Genomic DNA, 17842 nt, shown 5'->3' with positions numbered 1-17842 from the left:
GTCAGTGCTCAGGGCGGAAGAGACTTCAGCCATGCCTTCCACGCTTCTACTGAGACCAGCTCAAGTGTGCATAATGTATGGGACCACAGTCTATAAATTACATCTGACTTAACAAGGAAGTAGGAGGGCTGTCTGCATAAACCCTCAAAAATAACAGCAAAATTGCAGCTGGAAATGTACAGATTTGGCTCCTAACTATTTTTTTCCTTAAGAAGTTTTTGCTAGGGATTAAAATATAAATTCTGTAATTGATTCAAGAGTTCAAGTGTTAATGTCTTTGCAATCTATGTGAGAAGTCTTTAGACCTTATTCACCTTGAATTAGCCAATGGACTTAATGGACAACGACTTCATGTATGGAAGTAAAATAATGTCAAATGTTTTTGGAACAAAAAGCTTGTTGAATTGCACCAACTGAAAAAAATGCATTATGTTAACCATGCTTGCATTTTAATCCATTGTTTTTTTAAGGCTTGCATTTGTATGGGCTGAAATTCAACATGGGTGAATATTTAAGCTGTGAATATTTCAATTACAAACATTTCAAACACATTTTCATTATTAAAAAATAAATAATCCATATTCACCTTTCATATTTCACTTCCAAAACTGTTTAAAAATACAACCTATAATATTCAACAGGAAATTTTCGGTCCATTTTATTTCGCCTTGAAAATTCACTTTACCGGCAGGGGGTGCAAGCGTGTGTTGACAAGCACCAAAGCAACAGCTAGAGGCGAGAGACCTTCACAAAACGTCATTTGCTGAAATGGACAGAGTGATTATGAGTTATAATTTATATTTGTGTGGAAAAGGTTGATTAAGACAGACACAAAACACATGAGCATTTACTCAAGTGTCTTATGAGACTTATTTTTACCCCTGTGCAAAGTAAGGTGATTTGTCCACTGCAAAACTATATTCTATATACTCTACATATAACTATATTCATCTGCAATACGTCAATAGGACGTTTACTGTCAGATGTCAAATTGACATTTAGAAGATGTCTTTAAGATGTAATGATTTAGAATGCATGTTAAACTGACATCTTCTAAACGTCTATTTGACATCTGACAGGAAACGTCCTTTAGACGTTAAACAGTTTGAAAATAATTTTGGAAGTGAAATATGAAAGGTGAATACGGATTATTGAATTTTTAATAATGAAAATGTGTTTGAAATGTTTTTAATTGAAATATTCACAGCTTAAATATTCAATCATGTTGAATTTCAGCCCATAAAAACGCAAGCCATGAAAATACAATGGATTAAAATGAAAGCATGGTTAACGTATAGTAATGCATTTTTTTTTTCAGTTGGTGCAATTCAACATGCTTTTTGTTTCAAAAACATTTGACATTATTTTACTTCCATATTAATGACCTACTGAAACGATTTTGAAAACATTTTAAGGTAAAAAATCTTATTTAGTGTTGCTTTAAAGGGGTCATGAACTGGCTGAGGTCAACTTATGACGTTCGCTTGGTTTTTACATAAAAATGAGTAAGTAATAGGCTATTTTCTACCCTAGTTTTGAGCCTAGCTCAAAAACGCTCGGTTTTTATGGGCGTCTCGTACTGAAGACTTGGAAGTAAATGCCCACTGTTGTGAGTGGATAATAGTTTTGCATATTATGAGTTTCAACTCACCAGTGCACGTGGGGGAAGTTGTTTTGAAAACGTCCAATGTTGTAAAATGGCAACCGGAATGATTCGCCCATACATGTTCGACCCAGAGTCCGTGATGTGTTGCACCATTCCTGCCGGATCCAATATAGAAGGCACTGCACCGTTCTTTAATCTTAATCGGTCTGCAAATCCAGTCTTGTTTACAAAACAATCCTCAGTGAAATGAAGCAAACCGACGGACAATGTTTTACTCTCATGCTGGAGCGTCATTAAAAATAAAGTTTAACCATTCAGTCCTATTGGAATCCAGGGGAAGCTTATGCAGCGACTGTCGTCTTCCACAGTCAGGCACTGCACAATGTTTTGTAAACGGCATGTTTATTACTCGATCCGGTTTGTCATCCTGAGGTAGGACTCTATGTTATTTAGTTCTGCGTGTAATGCGCGAATCACGTCATGCAGCCAGAAATCGTGTTGCCTGACATTTATGTTTGCCTGATTTGAGTGCCGAAGTTACAGTACGATGTCGCTCTGTAGGCCAAAACACAGAAGTGAGTTAGCATTTTAGCACTACCGGTTCCCTCGCTCTAAAGTCTATGGGATTTTTGATTGGGTTTTTGCTAAATCGCCTGAAATAAGTTCAGTGGAGAACAAAGCCTCTAAATATTTTCACGTTTTGATCTATCACATAGAACACACAGTTATAACCTGCTGGTGTTTTTTTTTAAAACTTTATTGTGTCTGCTTGTGTTTTTTAAAAAAAACTTTATATAGGCTTCAAAATGTATAAATTTTGGATTAACTTGTAAAGATTATCTTGATAGACAAGACGTGTAAGTGTCACGACTCTTTGTTAAACACAGATCTTATTTTTTTTTTTGCAATTTTCAAAAAGTCAATGGGGAAAATGCATAGCTTTTCGATCGAGGGAACCTATGCACCGCTAGCTTCCGAGTTGTTACGAAGTGACGTCATCACAGAGGGAATACGCAAAAATGGATCCTCAGAAGTCAACAACAGCCCTGGGGACTTATTTGTGCAAGTCACAATATTACAAAAATCTATTTGAACAGATGTTTTTAGAGTGGAGAAAATGAGGGTCCATGACGAATACACGAATACACAGCAAGCATATATTTGCTGTAACTGTTCATAAATGTGGATGAGGGGTATCTTACTTGCATTTTTATTTTATTTTTTAAATAAAGTAATTCCAAACTGGGTTTTAAAGTTGTTGTTTTTTATGTATTTTATATATTAACAGTATGAGTTTCAGGCCAGTTGAATGAGCTGCACAGCTGCACTACTTCCTGAACTTAAGCCAGCTCCTTTTTTCCTGTCTTCCATTATTGGCCAAGCTTGATTAATTCAGGTGTGTCTGATTATTGTTGCCGTGACTACTGAGGTGAGGCACACCTGAATTAATCAATTTGTATAATGGCAGACAGGAAACAAGGAGCTTACTGTGGTAGGCTTTCTTCACAAACTGAAGAAAACAGCCTTGGGGTTGAAAATAATTCCTGTAGAGATCAGCAAGTTCCCAACTCTATGCCCCATCAGTCACAGAATCCATAAAGTGCAGGTGGACAGGGATTGGGCTATTTTCTGTTCTTTAACTTTTGGTGTCATTTCAGTAATGTGCGTGTATGCCAAAGTCCTTTAAATGCTCCTTTAGAGAGCTTCACTTTTTTTTTCTTTTACTTTTCTTTAAGATGGCAAAGGAATGTTATAAGAATGGTTGGAGGTATTAAGGTAAGCAGTTATTTATACTAAGAGGAGACAGGAGCTTGTTATCAAAAAATAGATTGTTATTTCATCTTACTAAAGTTGTGCTTTGCAAACTGCACTGGAACCTGAGATGTCATCTTTAAAAATCAGCCTTTTAACCTAGAGAAAAGCTCAGCTTTTTCTGGGATGTGCGACTTGACCCTGCATCGTGCAGCGAAAAGTATTCACAGCCCATTGTTTAGCTACAATGCTGAAACACAGACATGGGCAAAGGAACAGACACTGGCTCTGGAACAAACACAGACATTGGGACAGACATAAACACAGAAACAGACACTGGCTCGGAGGCGGCCATTTTGTCCTTAGACACTAGCTCGGAGGCAATGACGTGAAAAGTCTCTGGATTGGCAGAAGTAACGTGAACAGTCTCTGAATCAGCCATCTTGTCCGTAGACACTGGCTTGGAGGCGGACATCTCGTCTTTAGACACTGGCTCGGAGGCGGCCATCTTGTCCGTAGACACTGGCTTGTAGGCGGCCATCTTGTCTTCAGCCACTGGGTCAGAGGTGGCCATCTTGTCCTTAGACACTGGCTTGGAGGTGGTGACGTGAACAATCTCTGGATTGGCAGAAGGAACGTGAACAGTCTCTGAAACGGCCATCTTGTCCATAGACATGGGCTCGGCAGAATTAACGGGAACCAACCCGGTCTCATCCCAAGACGTCATATAACTGACGTTTTGGGACGTCTTTTGACCATACATCAATATTCGCCTTTTTAGGGCCCCCTTAATTGTCGGTAGATGAGGTTATGGGATCCTATGGGATGATGAGGTTATGGGATGATTCTCAGCTTTGTCCACCAAACCCATCGTAAAAGCTGACCCACTCAGTTGCAGGGCCAAGTCAATATAAAACTCAAGAGTCCAGCTAGGGTCATGTAATGGCAGAAGGAAGCTTAGCGGCTCAGATAATCCTCCACGAAAAAATATCATTAAACATACCTCGTCCATGCAAGTCAGTTGAGCAAGCTCCAAAAAGTCCATCACATAAAGCTCAATCGGTCTATCTCTTTGATGGAGACACATAATTTGGGCTGCTGGGTTCATTTTGGTATCACTGCTGGATCTTGGTGTGGTGAAGTCTTCTGTTATGAACTGCTCCGAGACGTAGAGATGGTTGAGGATCCAAATGCAGTTTATTAAGGATAATACAAAGCGTAATTAGAATCAAGGCACAGGTCATACACAGGCAGGCAATCCAAACAAACAGACAAATCCAGAGGGTGAGGCAGGAAAGGGAAAACCAGGACACGGGCAGCGATCAAGAATCAAGAACCAGGAACAAAGGAAACGCTCAGAAATGCAGTGTAACACGTACAAGACTTCGCGATGAGTGACTGAATGAACATGGTATAAATAGCCAGACTAACAGGATGTTGAGACAGGTGAATGCAATCAGTGAATGAGGTACAGGTGGATGTGATCAGTGATGATGAGACTAGGCTGTGAGTTCTGGGAAATGTAGTTTGTGAGTGAAAATAGTCTTATCTGGAGTGCCCTCTGGAGTCTCTCAGGGGCACTCCAGCTGGTGATCGTTACATGAGTAGTGAACACTGCAAACTGTGGACACACCTGAAGCAGTAGCTCAAGCCTGGAACCTTCCGGTTACCAGTCTGACTCTCTAACCATTAGGCCACGACTTCCCCCAACTATTTTTATTAACTAATATTAACAAGATTTATAAATATTGTAACTAATGTATAGCTTATTTTTAATAAGTGCATGTTGGTTAATCCATTAACTAATGTTAACAAAAAACGTCTCGTTTACGGATGTAACCCTCGTTCCCTGAGTAGGGAACGGAGACGTTACGTCAGAAGTGACGGAGAATGGGGGGTTTCGCATAGAAAGCCAATCCTCTTCGAGTATTTAAAAATGAGCCAATGGCATGAAAATGCCTTGGGGCTGCGGAATTTGCATAGCGTATCTCCGCCCCACGCAGCGGGTATAAAAGGAGGAAGTGAACGCAACCGCAGTATGTCTTCGCTGAGGAGCCAAGGCTGAACTCCAGCGTCTACCCAGCGATACAGCAGAAGTGGCAGGGAGACGTAACGTCTCCGTTCCCTACTCAGGGAACGAGGGTTACATCCGTAACCGAGACGTTCCCTTTCGTAGTCACTTCGAGTTACGTCAGAAGTGACGGAGAATGGGGGTCAGTGCCATCACGCCATCTTCAAGCTGTCTTCCAGTGCCCTGCGAAAGTCTGGACCCCTGAACCCTTTTTTTTTTACAGGGATCCCACTTTGACACAGGAATACCAAAGTACACTGGGAAACATATCCAGGGAGGGACATGCTACCAGATGCCTACCGAAGGAGGACTTACAAATACACATATGGCCGCAAGGAACGCATATGGAGATCACTGGAGCACCAACCGCAGGTGGCTACTAGAATTTAACTCCAGGGGTGGCAGATGGCTTGCCAAGGGAAGACACATGCTCAGAGAGGCTTACAGTGGATAATACACATGAGACAGTTACCATAGGGAACCGTGCACATGGAGGCACCTAGCCAGCATCCAGAGCAACAGCAGTGGTGCCCGCATCGTCGGTGTTGGATGACTCAAGGCTTCACGGAAGACACTGAGGAAATATCGCACTTATCCAATCCGAGGAGTGGAGTGGCGAGCAAGCGAAGACACCTAAGTGGGTCCAGTACTGGCGGAAGCGAGTACGTGAGAGGACACCGGCTCAATTCGCAGATTATAGAATCTTGCGAGGGTGTTTGGTGTCGCCCAGCCTGCAGCTCTGCAAATGTCTGTTAGCGAGGCGCCGTGCGCTAGAGCCCAAGAGGAGGCCACACTCCGAGTGGAATGGGCCGTCACACCAAGGGGGCACGGACGGCCTTGCTGCTGGTAAGACAAAGCGATGGCGTCCACTATCCAGTGAGACAGCCGTTGCTTTGAGAGAGCCCTTCCCTTCTGGCTCCCCCCATGACAAACAAAGAGCTGGTCTGAGGTCCTGAACACCGCGTTCTGTCAACGTAGGTGCGGAGAGCACGTACCGGACAGAGCAGTGCCAAGGCTGGGTCTGCCTCCTCCAGGGGCAGCGCTAGCAGGTTCACCACCTGGTCCCGGAAGGGAGTGGTGGGAACCTTGGGCACGTATCCAGGCCGGGGTCTCAGGATCCCGTGAGAGTAAGCCGGCCCGAACTCCAGGCACGCTTCGTCAACGGAGAATGCGTGCAGGTCCCCTACCCTCTTGATGGAGGCCAATGCAACCAGGAGTGCTGTCTAAATAGGACAGGACCAAAAACTCTACCGATTGCAAAGGCTCCAGGGGAGACCTCTGCAGAGCACTTAGATCTACTGAGAGGACCCCAGAGGGTACGAGGGGAGGACGAGGCGGATGTAGCCTCCTCGCTCCCCTCAGGAACCTGATGACCAGGTCGTGCTACCCTAAGGACTTACCTTCTACTGCTTCATGAGAGGCGGCATTGGCCGCGACGTAAACCTTAAGGGTGGAGGGCGACAGCCTGCGCTCCAACCCTTCTTGCAGGAAGGAAAGCACGACACCGATCGAACATCTCCGGGGGTCTTCTCCGCGAGAAGAGCACCAGCTGACGAAGAGGTTCCACTTCAACGCGTAAAGGTGTCTCGTGGACGACGCTCTAGCGGAAGTGATGGTTGCCGCCACCGCAGGTGGCAGCAAACTCAAACCTGCCTCGTCCCATCCAGGAGCCACAAGTGCAGCCTCCAGAGATCGGGACAAGGGTGCCACAGAGTGCCCCGTCTCTGAGTGAGTAGATCTTGTCTCAGAGGAATAGGCCAAGGAGGTGCTGTCGCGAGGAGCATGAGTTCGGAGAACCACGTCTTGGTGGGCCAGTAGGGGGCTACCAGCAAGACCTGCTCCTCGTCCTCCTTGATCTTGCACAACACCCGTGCAAGAAGGCTCACTGGGGGAAACGCATACTTGCGTGGGCCCCGCGGCCAGCTCTGCGCCAGTGCATCTGTGCCGAGCGTATACTCGGTCAGGGAATAAAACTGGGCGCAGTGGGATGAGTCCCGGGAGGCGAACAGATCTATCTGTGCCTCCCCGAACTGGTCCCCAATCAGCTGGACTGTCTGGGGATGGAGTCGCCATTCGCCGGAGATAGGGCGGACCCGTGACAGCTCGTCGGCTGCCAGGTTCCGGTCTCCTGGAATGTATACTGCACGAAGGGACCTCAGGTGCTTCTGACTCCATAGCAAGAGGTGGCAGGCGAGCTGCGACAACCGGCGTGAGCGTAGACCCCCCCTGGTGGTTGATGTACGCTACTGCAGTGGTGTTGTCTGAACGGACAAGTACATGTTGAACCCTGAGGAGCGCTCGAAAGCGGTGCAGGGCCAGGCGTACTGCCAGCAGCTCGAGGCAATTGATGTGCATGAGGCGCTGGGGTCCTGTCCAGGAACCCGCGGCTGCATGCCCATTGCACATGGCACCCCAACCCGTGGTGGATGCATCCGTGGAGACAACGAGATGCCTGGAAACTCGCTGAAGAGGGACACCGGCCCGTAAAAAGCTGAGGTTCGACCACGGGAAGAAGGTTTGGCGGCTCGCTCCAAGTTCCAGTGACTCCAGCGTGCCGCCAAACCTATGACCAATGCCATGCCCACCTCGGGACTCGATCGCGAAGCCACAGATGAAGCGGTCTCATATGAAGCAAACCGAGCGGCATAGCCGCGGCCGCGGATGCCATATGCCCCAGGAGCCTCTGAAACAGTTTCAGTGGAACCGCTCGCTCGTGAGCTGCGCGGACATGGCGACCGAGTCTATCTCCGTGCCGAGAAAAGAGATCCTCTGCACGGGGCAAAGTTTGCTCTTTTCCCGGTTGACCCGAAGGCCCAGACGGGCTAGGTGCCGGAGCACCAGGTCTCTGTGTTCGCAAACCTGTTCTCGACAGTGTGCCAATATCAGCCAGTCGTCGAGATAATTCAGGATGCAAACCCCGTGTTCGCGAAGGGGAACAAGGGCTGCCTCGACGATCTTCGTGAAGACGCAAGGCGACAGAGCTAACCCGAAAGGGAGAACTGTGTACTGATGCCTGGCCTCGAGGCAAACCGAGAACGGTCTGTGTCGAGGCAAAATGGAGACATGAAGTACGCGTCCTTCAGGTCAATCACTGCAAACCAATCCTGCGCCCGGACGCATTCGAAAATGCGTTGGGCTGTGAGCATTTTGAACGGTGGCTCAAAATGCGCAGATCCAGGATCGGTCGTAACCCACCAGTCTTCTTGGGGACAGTGAAGTATGGGCTGTAAACCCGGACCTCACCTCGGCTGGAGGGACCGTCTCGATTGCACCCTTCGCCAGCAGGGTCGCAATCTCCGCTCTCATGACCGGGGCATAGCCACCGACCACCGTGGAGCGAACTCCCCTGAAACGGGGAGGAGACCTCGCGAACTGAGTCGCGTAGCCGAATCTGATCGTTCTGATGACGCAGCGGGACAGGTCGAGGAGCTCTAGCCAGGCTCCCAGGAACTGAACCAGCGGAGTCATGCGAACCACAGACGTCCCCCCGGAGGGGCAGCGGTACAGGGAGAGCGGCATGCACACAGGAGTTACCCTGTGCGGATGCACAGTCGAGCCCCGTTCCCCGACAGAAGAGACCAGGGAAGGACCAGCGTTCCACGGGGGTGTGTTCTGCCGGGGGTCTGGCGATAGAGGGGGAGGGGAGTGGTGTAGTTGAGGGACTACACATGCTCCCATCCACACCCTCAGAGACAGAGAGGAATGAGCGGGGCGACGCACTGGACGTTGTGCGCGCTCATTCCAGTCTGTGTGCTCAATGATAGTGTCAGTTTTTTCTTCAACCAGCTCAAGGCGCTGCTCACCCAAGGAGCTAGCTAGAACAAAAGATTCTCCGCCGGCCCTCCACCGGGGGAAGGAGGGGCCCTGCTACCGCCTCCTGAGAAAAACCATGACACTATCACTGAGCAGCCCGTCTCAGGAACATCGCTTCGCCTGGCGTTAGCGGGGCACGTGGCCTGAGGGGGCTGAGACGCTTACCTGTGGCCTCCTCCACGACGCGAACCGGCTGAAGGCTGCTGCTTGGGCCGCGTGGGAGGGAAGGGAGCCGCAGGGGGGCGTCCACGGCGGCGAGCGGGCGGAGGCGTCTGAGCCGACGGCTGGGTGGACGCAGCAGCTGGCCGTCGGGGCAGAAGTGTAAACCCGCCTCCATCTGCTCCTAGGCGGTCGAGAAGTGCTGGGCAAAGTCCTGGACCGCACCGCCGAAACATTTAGATGATGCTCCTGGACCACAGCGGTGGGCATCACCTGACCAAGGGAGCGAGCGGGCGCTTCCGTTGCCCGTTTGAGAGCAAGGTAGGCGGCAGGCTCGCAGCTCGCTTGGTCCGTCCCCTCCTCGTGCACATTCCTGAGCAGCTAGCAGGTGCTCATCATATGCAGGGCGGAGGCTGCCTGTCCCGCCGCTCTACAGGATCGTGCCGCCATGGACGACGAGAACCCATAGGCTTTGGATGGGCATCTGGGAGCACCACGGGAGGACGCGGAGGCATCGCAACCGAGCGCCCCACCGGGGGAGTCCCAGCGTACCCACAGGCAACCGCGTCGCCGAGGGGAGGAAAGGCGGGGAAACTGAAGCACGCTCTCGGGGCTTTTTTTTTTTTTTTTTACCCAAGCGCGTCTCAGTTCCGCATGCAACTCGGGGAAAAAGGAAATTGGGGTTGGCCGTGGCCGTAAGGCGGGCAGTGTTACCCAAAAACCAATTATCCAGCCGCGAGAGATCGGGACAGGGCGGAGTTCCACCCCCACCCGATGCTCACGGAGGCCCGAGATAGCATGGCCGTCATCGCGGGACCAGACACGGCGACGTTGACGCTCCCGAGGGAGGCAACGCAGCCGCATCCTCACTTCCCGAGGAGTCAAGCCCGCCTTGTGATGCTGCGATCGTCATTGCATCATCCTCTGGAGCGCTGAACGAAACAGACGGTACCTGCAAAGAGGCAGACGTCTGAAGCGATACAGCGCTCACTGGCTCTAACACTGGAGCGGTGGGTGTGACCCGAGGAACTAGCGTCGGGGGTTGTGCCACACATTCACCGTCATATCTCCCTATCCGCGAGTCGAAGAGCTTCTATTTTAAGAAGCAGAACGAGTAACGGACACAGGGACTATCACTTTATCAGATCATTGAGTCTAGATCACAGTGTAGAGATGCTCATGTTCCCATTCAGAAGGAACATGAGCCATCCACGAACGCTGCTACTGCATGCTGAAAGCCCAGGCACACAGAGCAGCGATCGCGACCATCAGAAAATGACATGAATTGATCGCACCCAGAAGAACACGGGCGAGTCGCCTTTAAAAAGACGTGCCGCGTGCAGCTCTTTCACTTAGAGAGGAGGAAATTCACTCTTTCAGCGCTGAGGCGACCAGGGAGAAGCGCACAGTCTGGCAGACCACTGCTCAGATCGCAGGCAATGCAGAGTCTCGCTGGGTACCGCCGTAACACCAACACTGAAGAGGACGCTCGTTCTCGAAGAGTCTTGAATCAGTGAGAATGGCTTGAGGAGTGAAGAAATCTCTTGGCTCCGAAGCGAAAACATACTGTGGTTGCGTTCACTTCCTCCTTTTATACCCACTGCGTGGGGCGGAGATACGCTATGCAAATTCCGCAGCCCCAAATGCATTTTCATGCCATTGGCTCGTTTTTAAATACTCGAAGAGGATTGGCTTTCTATGCGAAACCCCCCATTCTCCGTCACTTCTGACGTAACTCGAAGTGACTACGAAAGGGAACACTGGTTACACTTTATTTTAAAGTGTCCTTGTTAGTGTAAATGTACATTTAAGTACTGAATAATAATAATTAACTACATGTCCTTACTATAATGTAAGGGTTGGGATGACGTTTGGTTTGGGTTAGTTGCATGTATTTTATAGTCATTACTATAGTAACTACATGTAACATGTGTGACAAGGTCACTGTAAAATAAAGTTTTACCATGAGACCTTATTGTAAAGTGTTACTCAATTACTAAATGACTAGTTTTGACCACTTACACATCATGCTCTGTAATAAATTGCTGCAGGGATTATGTATTTTTGTAGGATAAAATCCGAAAACGAGTTTGCATTTTAGCACTTACATTTCCATCTTCCAAAAGTCAATGGATTTTTTTGAATGGGAAAACTACACACTAGTCCACTTTCACAGCCTCTTCAGAAAGTCGTGTTGATTTGTCAAAGAATATCATGATCTTGTTTTCTGCAATTTGTTTAATTCACTGTCCCAGGGCTGTGCTGAGTCCCCTGCTCTATACCCTCTACACCCACTACTGCACCCCTGCTCATCAGAGCAACATCTTTGTCAAATTTGCTGATGATACCACGGGAGTGGGGCTCATCACAAGGGGGGATGAGTCCAATTACAGAGACAAAGTGGAGAAATTGGTGAGGTGGTGCAGAGGCAAGAACTTGCTCCTCATCATATCAAAGACCAAGGAGCTCATTGTGGACCTCAGGAGGAAGAAAACGGTTATCCAGCCGCTGTTCATTGGTGGAACCTGTGTATAGAGGGTCTTTGACTTCCGTTTCCTGAGAGTCAACATCATGGAGGACCTGACCTGGGCTGCCCACACCACAGAGGCAGTGAAAAAAGCCCAGCAGAGACTCTACTTTCTAAGAGTTCTCAGGAGGAACAACATCCCCAAAAAACTACTTGTTTCCTTCTATCGCTGCTCAATTGAGAGCATCCTGTCATACTGTCTCTGTGTGTGGTTTTCAAGCTGCACTGTGGTACAGAGGAAAATTCTCCTGGGTGTCATAAAGGTGGCACAGAAAATCACTGGTTGCCCCCTCCCCACTCTGGAAGAACTTCACATCTCTCGCTGGATCAAAAAGGCCAAAACCAACATACAGGACCCATCCCACCCTGGTCATACGCTCTTCAGACTACTGCCATCAGGCAGGAAATTTAGGTCTATGAAAACAAGAACAAATAGACTACTAAACAGCTTTCATCCAACATCCATTAGTACATTAAAGGTGCATTGCGCAACATTTCATGTTAAAAATAAATGATTAACCATACATGCTTAAACAATCGCCTGGTGGGCTGAATGAGCCCTTCTCTGATCACTGAGATCGCCTCTATAATCCTGTACAGTAAAATAAAAAAAGAGGGATTCTGGCTCGAATCTGAGACTGGCCGTGACGTCATGCGCGTTTACGCTCGCCTGGCTATGTGCCTATGTCTTGCAGGTAGTGTATTCGCCGCCATTCTCCGTATCAGAGAAGACAACTCGAGCAACACAACTTTAGTCAACTTTCCACAAAAGTAGAAGATGGATTCAAAGGAGCTGTTTAGCCTACACCTGGTCACTTTATGTGTTTTCTGTGATCGGATAGCTATTCGATCATGACAAGACCAGGTTGCCCTCCGAAACGCATCCGAGACGGATTTGAATCTGATCCCTCAAATCACTTGAGGACGGGGTCTGGGCCGTATTCCAGACAAAACTGGACAAGTGTAAATGCATCTGGTGTCACAGTCTGCGTCTGCACCGTCCTGTCTGCGTATCCTGCACTACACTTCCCATGATCCTCTCGTCTGCACACCTGATCTCACTCCCTCATCAGCCTCCCGTTCAGCGTCTTGATTCATCCGTATCACCTGTCTTCACCCTCGTTAGGTTTGATTCTTTGTGTATTTAGTTCCCTCAGTTTGTTTCAGTCTTTGTCGGTCGATGTTTGTTGTTAGCCTGTGTGGCGCCCGTGTTCCTGTCTTCCTGCCTGTTTTATATTAAAAGTGATCTTTATTATTACTCTGGACTCCTCCGGTTCCTCAGCCTGCACCACACTGTGACAGATCGACCGACTGCAAACAAACAAAGATGTATGACTAGATGGAGGCTTTCCTCTTTGAGCAGGATGGGGCCACTTTGGAGGAATTCGTAGAGGTTTATCTTCACCTACACCAGGACATATACTGGGAGGAAGATTTCCTGAAACTGCGGTTCTGGGGAGGTTTGGACGATCCATTAGCCCAAATACTACTGCTCGATGACCTCCATCTACCGTTTTCGAGTCCATCTCCATCGAGTCCATCTCCAGCGATGGAGTTTTTGGACAGGGCTCTTTGGGTCTGTGGTTCGTCCCTTACGGTCACACCAGTCCAGCCCGAGATCGTCCAGCCCGAGACCTTCGAGCCCGAGACAGCCCAGCCCGAGTCCAGCCCCGCCGAACCTGAACCCTCCTCATCGCTGGTTCCGTCCAGCCCCGCCGAGCCTGAACCCTCCTCATCGCTGGTTCCGTCCAGCCCCGCCGAGCTTGAATCCTCCTCATCGCTGGTTCCGTCCAGCCCCGCCGAGCTTGAATCCTCCTCATCGCTGGTTCCGTCCAGCCCCGCCGAGCCTGAACCCTCCTCACTGCTGGTTCTGTCCAGCCCCGTCCAGCCAGCGCCAGAGACCGTCCCGCTAGCGCCAGAGACCGTCCCGCCAGTGCCAGAGACCGTCCCGCCACCGCCAGAGAACGTCCCGCCAGCGCCAGAGACCGTCCCGCCAGAGACCATGGTCCCTCCCAGCCTCCCTCTCCCACCTCGTCCTAACCATCACATTTTGACCGTTCATCCACCACTGCTTGTAATCCCCTCTGCTCACTTTAGCCCCTTCAGTGAGGCCGAGTCCAGGTTTACACTTCTGTCCTCACAGCCCACACCTTCATCTCACCCTGTCAGCCCTCCGCCTGCACCTGGACCCACCACTCCCTCATCGCCTTCGCGGTCCGTCTGCCCGGAAGCTCCGCTGGGCTCGATCGCCACGCCAGGTCGGCCTTCGTTGGTCGTCGTCCAGTACCAGCCGCAGACTTCCGGGATTCGGACTGCACCCTCACCCTGCACCCCTTCGGCATCCCTGGACTCCTCCCTTCCTCTGGTCTCCCCATCGGCCTAAAAAAAGTATAAAAAAATATAAAAAAGTTCGGTAACACTTTATTTTATAACTTTATTTTATACACAGAACAAGGGTGTATCAAGCACCACTTTAATTTACAGCCCGCAAGAGTTACACTTACTCTGTAACTACACAGAACAAGGGGGTAACAAATGCTACTTAATATGTAGCAATACGAAACAACACTATTTGCACTGTAATTACAGAGAAAGGTACTGTTATCATGAAAACAAAACAACAACAACAACAAATAACAAAACAACAACAACAAAAAAAAAAAAACATTTTAATTACACAGTATATTTGCCCTGACATTTAATTGTCATTGCAATTCAATGGGATAAGGTAAGTGCTAATTACCATATGGTACGGTATAAATTAAAATCATAGCAGAAACAAATTATTTGGACATTTCTAGTAATCTAGTAAGAAAAGCCATATATGTGTGTGTGTGTGTGTGTGTGTGTGTGTGTGTTTAATTTTCAACCCACAGATGTTAAAATTACCCTTAAAAATATAAATTAAAACATATTTTGCCGGAAATGTGATACATTTTATAAACAACAGACGTACAATTTTTTGCCTGGAATATAACAGAATAGGTACCTGTTATTTTTTAACTAATTAAATAATTTTCTTGTATATCTGCTTGTTACCCCCTTATTACCCAAAACTTAACATATTGTTCCCTTATACTTACACGGAAGTACACTATATTTACAGAAATTTACACCGTAATTTCGGTGTACTTACTAGTTGTTTGTGGGTCGTAAAATAAAGTGTAACAAAAACCGAAGTTTTCTACTACCCCTGTTTTCCCCTCACACACACATTGTGTACTCGAATGCCTTTCCTTTCATATATTTTAAATGACCTGCAGATTTATAACCAGGGCCTGAAGTTAATTTTTTCGGCCACCGGCACACTGTGGCAGGTGGATTTAAAAATTCACCTGCCACAGAGACTTTTTACCAGCCATTTTTTTTTTGCCTCATAAACGTAAAAAAAAAAATAATAATAATAATAAAAAAAAAAAATTCACAATATTGTTCTTTAACTTGTAAGAATACACATTTAAGTGCTGTCAAGTAATAATAACTCTAATAACATACATTTAAAAAAAAAATCTTTTTATTCATTGATTTTGACAGACACACACACACACACACAACATATATAGTATAGGCTATAATATAGTACTCAACAGATAGACCTACCGCAGCTCGTAAACAAATCACACGCGGCTGTGTGGATGGCGGATTTAGTCACGTAGGTCTTACTCTTAACAGCTTTTAGTTACAGCGTTCAGGAACGGTTAAATATGAACTAAATTGATACTGTTATTACTGATAAAATTACCGGGTACCGGACATTTTCTCACTGGTTCCCAACTCCCAACATGCACAGTTGCACACGCACACACATCTGTGCAACTGTCATTGTACTTTAACCTACAACAGCGACGCGTTACATTATCTCATCCCATCTCATCAACAGTTTACTACTCGCACACGTAGTCAGAAAAAGAGCCTCATCTTCTTTCTGATCGCATCAACGTTACGAAACAACAGTCGCTGTCATAAATCAGCCGCTCACGAACCTTGCCATTGCCGCCGATTGTTCACTTTGTATTAAAATGTCTTCTTTACTTTTCTTTTTCTCATCCTCATCTTTTTGTTGGCTGTTTGTTTTGTTTCAGCTGGCCTCTTTACCCCAGTAATGTGCCGCCACATTTTAGCTAAAGTCCAACGCAATAGCGGACTTCGTTGAAATGTAAAAATCCTAATGAATCACTCACAATTCTCATTGGCTACCTGCCAATGTGGCAGGTAGATTGACAGTGTTACCCGCCAATAGCAAAATTCACCCGCATTTGGCAGGTGGTCGGGTGTTAATTTCAGGCCCTGTTTATAACTGTATTACCTCATTATGACTGTAACAAAAGATGTGTGCCGCACAGTGTGCGGCTGATGCTCCTTTGGTTATGAACAGCTCGTGCAAACATGTGTGTATGTGTGTGTGAGCGCACATGCAGTTTCGCTTGTCGCCAGAGGGGGCGTAGTTCTGCAAAACTCAGATACTTGCGTTTTGCTCCTTAAAATAATGCTGTTAAATTACAGTCCCCACCACTGACCTGTGTCAAAAGGGTCATGTGCAATTTTTTTAAATGTGATTGTCTGCATGGGTGTGTCTCATGTGTTTTTAGTATTAATATGTAAGTGGTTGTAGAATTTTAGTTGTTTTAGGTGGTTGGTAGCTGACAAGGACTGACAAATAAATAAATATTCAATATTCAATAATCCAAAAGCCAATGGAATTTTTTGTTTTTGAGGGAACCAAGGTGATCCTAAGTTTCCTGGTTTGCCAACAAATATACATCATCACTACAACACTCTATTGGGACATGTAATTACAAAATAACAACACGTGTTCAATTAACACCCATCTTTTTTCTGCATAATGACAGGAATGTTTGATTTTTTGTCTGACAGAAACACTTTCAAAAGCACTGCAGTAAAAAGATTTTTAACAACTAGCCCTGATTTCAACCAATTATTCCAAAGAATATTAATTCGATTTTATTTGCTGTAACTTCAATTTTCAAATCCTCAGACCTGCAGTTGAGAGTGTTAACCCCATCTCCCCAACACTTTTACAAATACAGGGCACATATAGATAAAAACATCATGAATGTAGCCTGTTTTTCTTTTCTTTTTCTTTTTTTAATACACTTATACTGCAGGTCACATCTGTTGTCCATCTATTACACCCTTTAGTGTCTGTGAAAGAATGTCTTGGACAAACCCAGGGACAAAGACATCAAATATTTACAAAGAGCGACATTAAAAATGTATCAGCTTAAACAACCAAATGTCTGTCTTGTATTCTTCAGTGTGAAATCCTCACAAGAACATTTTCTCAGATTTACGATGTGGACAATATTTTCTGTGTTCTCTCCTGTCTCATCCCTTCACAGAAATCAGCACTAATTTATGCCAAACTCTGTCAAAATCATTTGAAATACATCTGCAATATGGTACGACTTTAACAATGACAGATACCAAATGGAATCAACAATTTTCTGTCCACCACTGGAAAAGGAGGAATGTTTCTAGCTAAAAGAAAATATATTGAAAATAACAGCAATCACAAAAAAATCATCATTGTGATCAGCATTGTGAACTAAATTCCTTACCGGTGCAGCATACACATTTCCTAAATTAATTAGGCAACAATGGAGCTGTATGTGAAGGAGTGGAGTTTGTAACATTTGAAATGCAAATAGGCTACTGGCCTCCCTCAGGCTTCTACAGAAGTTCTGAATGAAGACCCTAATTAAAGCCTGAGGGACACATGGCAACACCAACTCTCTCCCGGTGAAACGTCATACTCGAGAATTATGAATAAATTACCATGAGAAGATGAAAAAAAAGGTTTGTTTCTCAAAAGTTGAATATGCACTTACTTCAGTCTTTTGATGTAGGAGGGACATTTTTTGAGAATTTGATAAGATCTATAGCAATGTGTTTG

This window comes from Pimephales promelas, chromosome 18 (genome assembly GCF_988280905.1).
Source record: "Pimephales promelas chromosome 18, fPimPro1.hap1.1, whole genome shotgun sequence".
Lineage (NCBI taxonomy): Eukaryota > Metazoa > Chordata > Actinopteri > Cypriniformes > Leuciscidae > Pimephales > Pimephales promelas.
Note: the sequence above shows the minus strand (reverse complement) of the source record.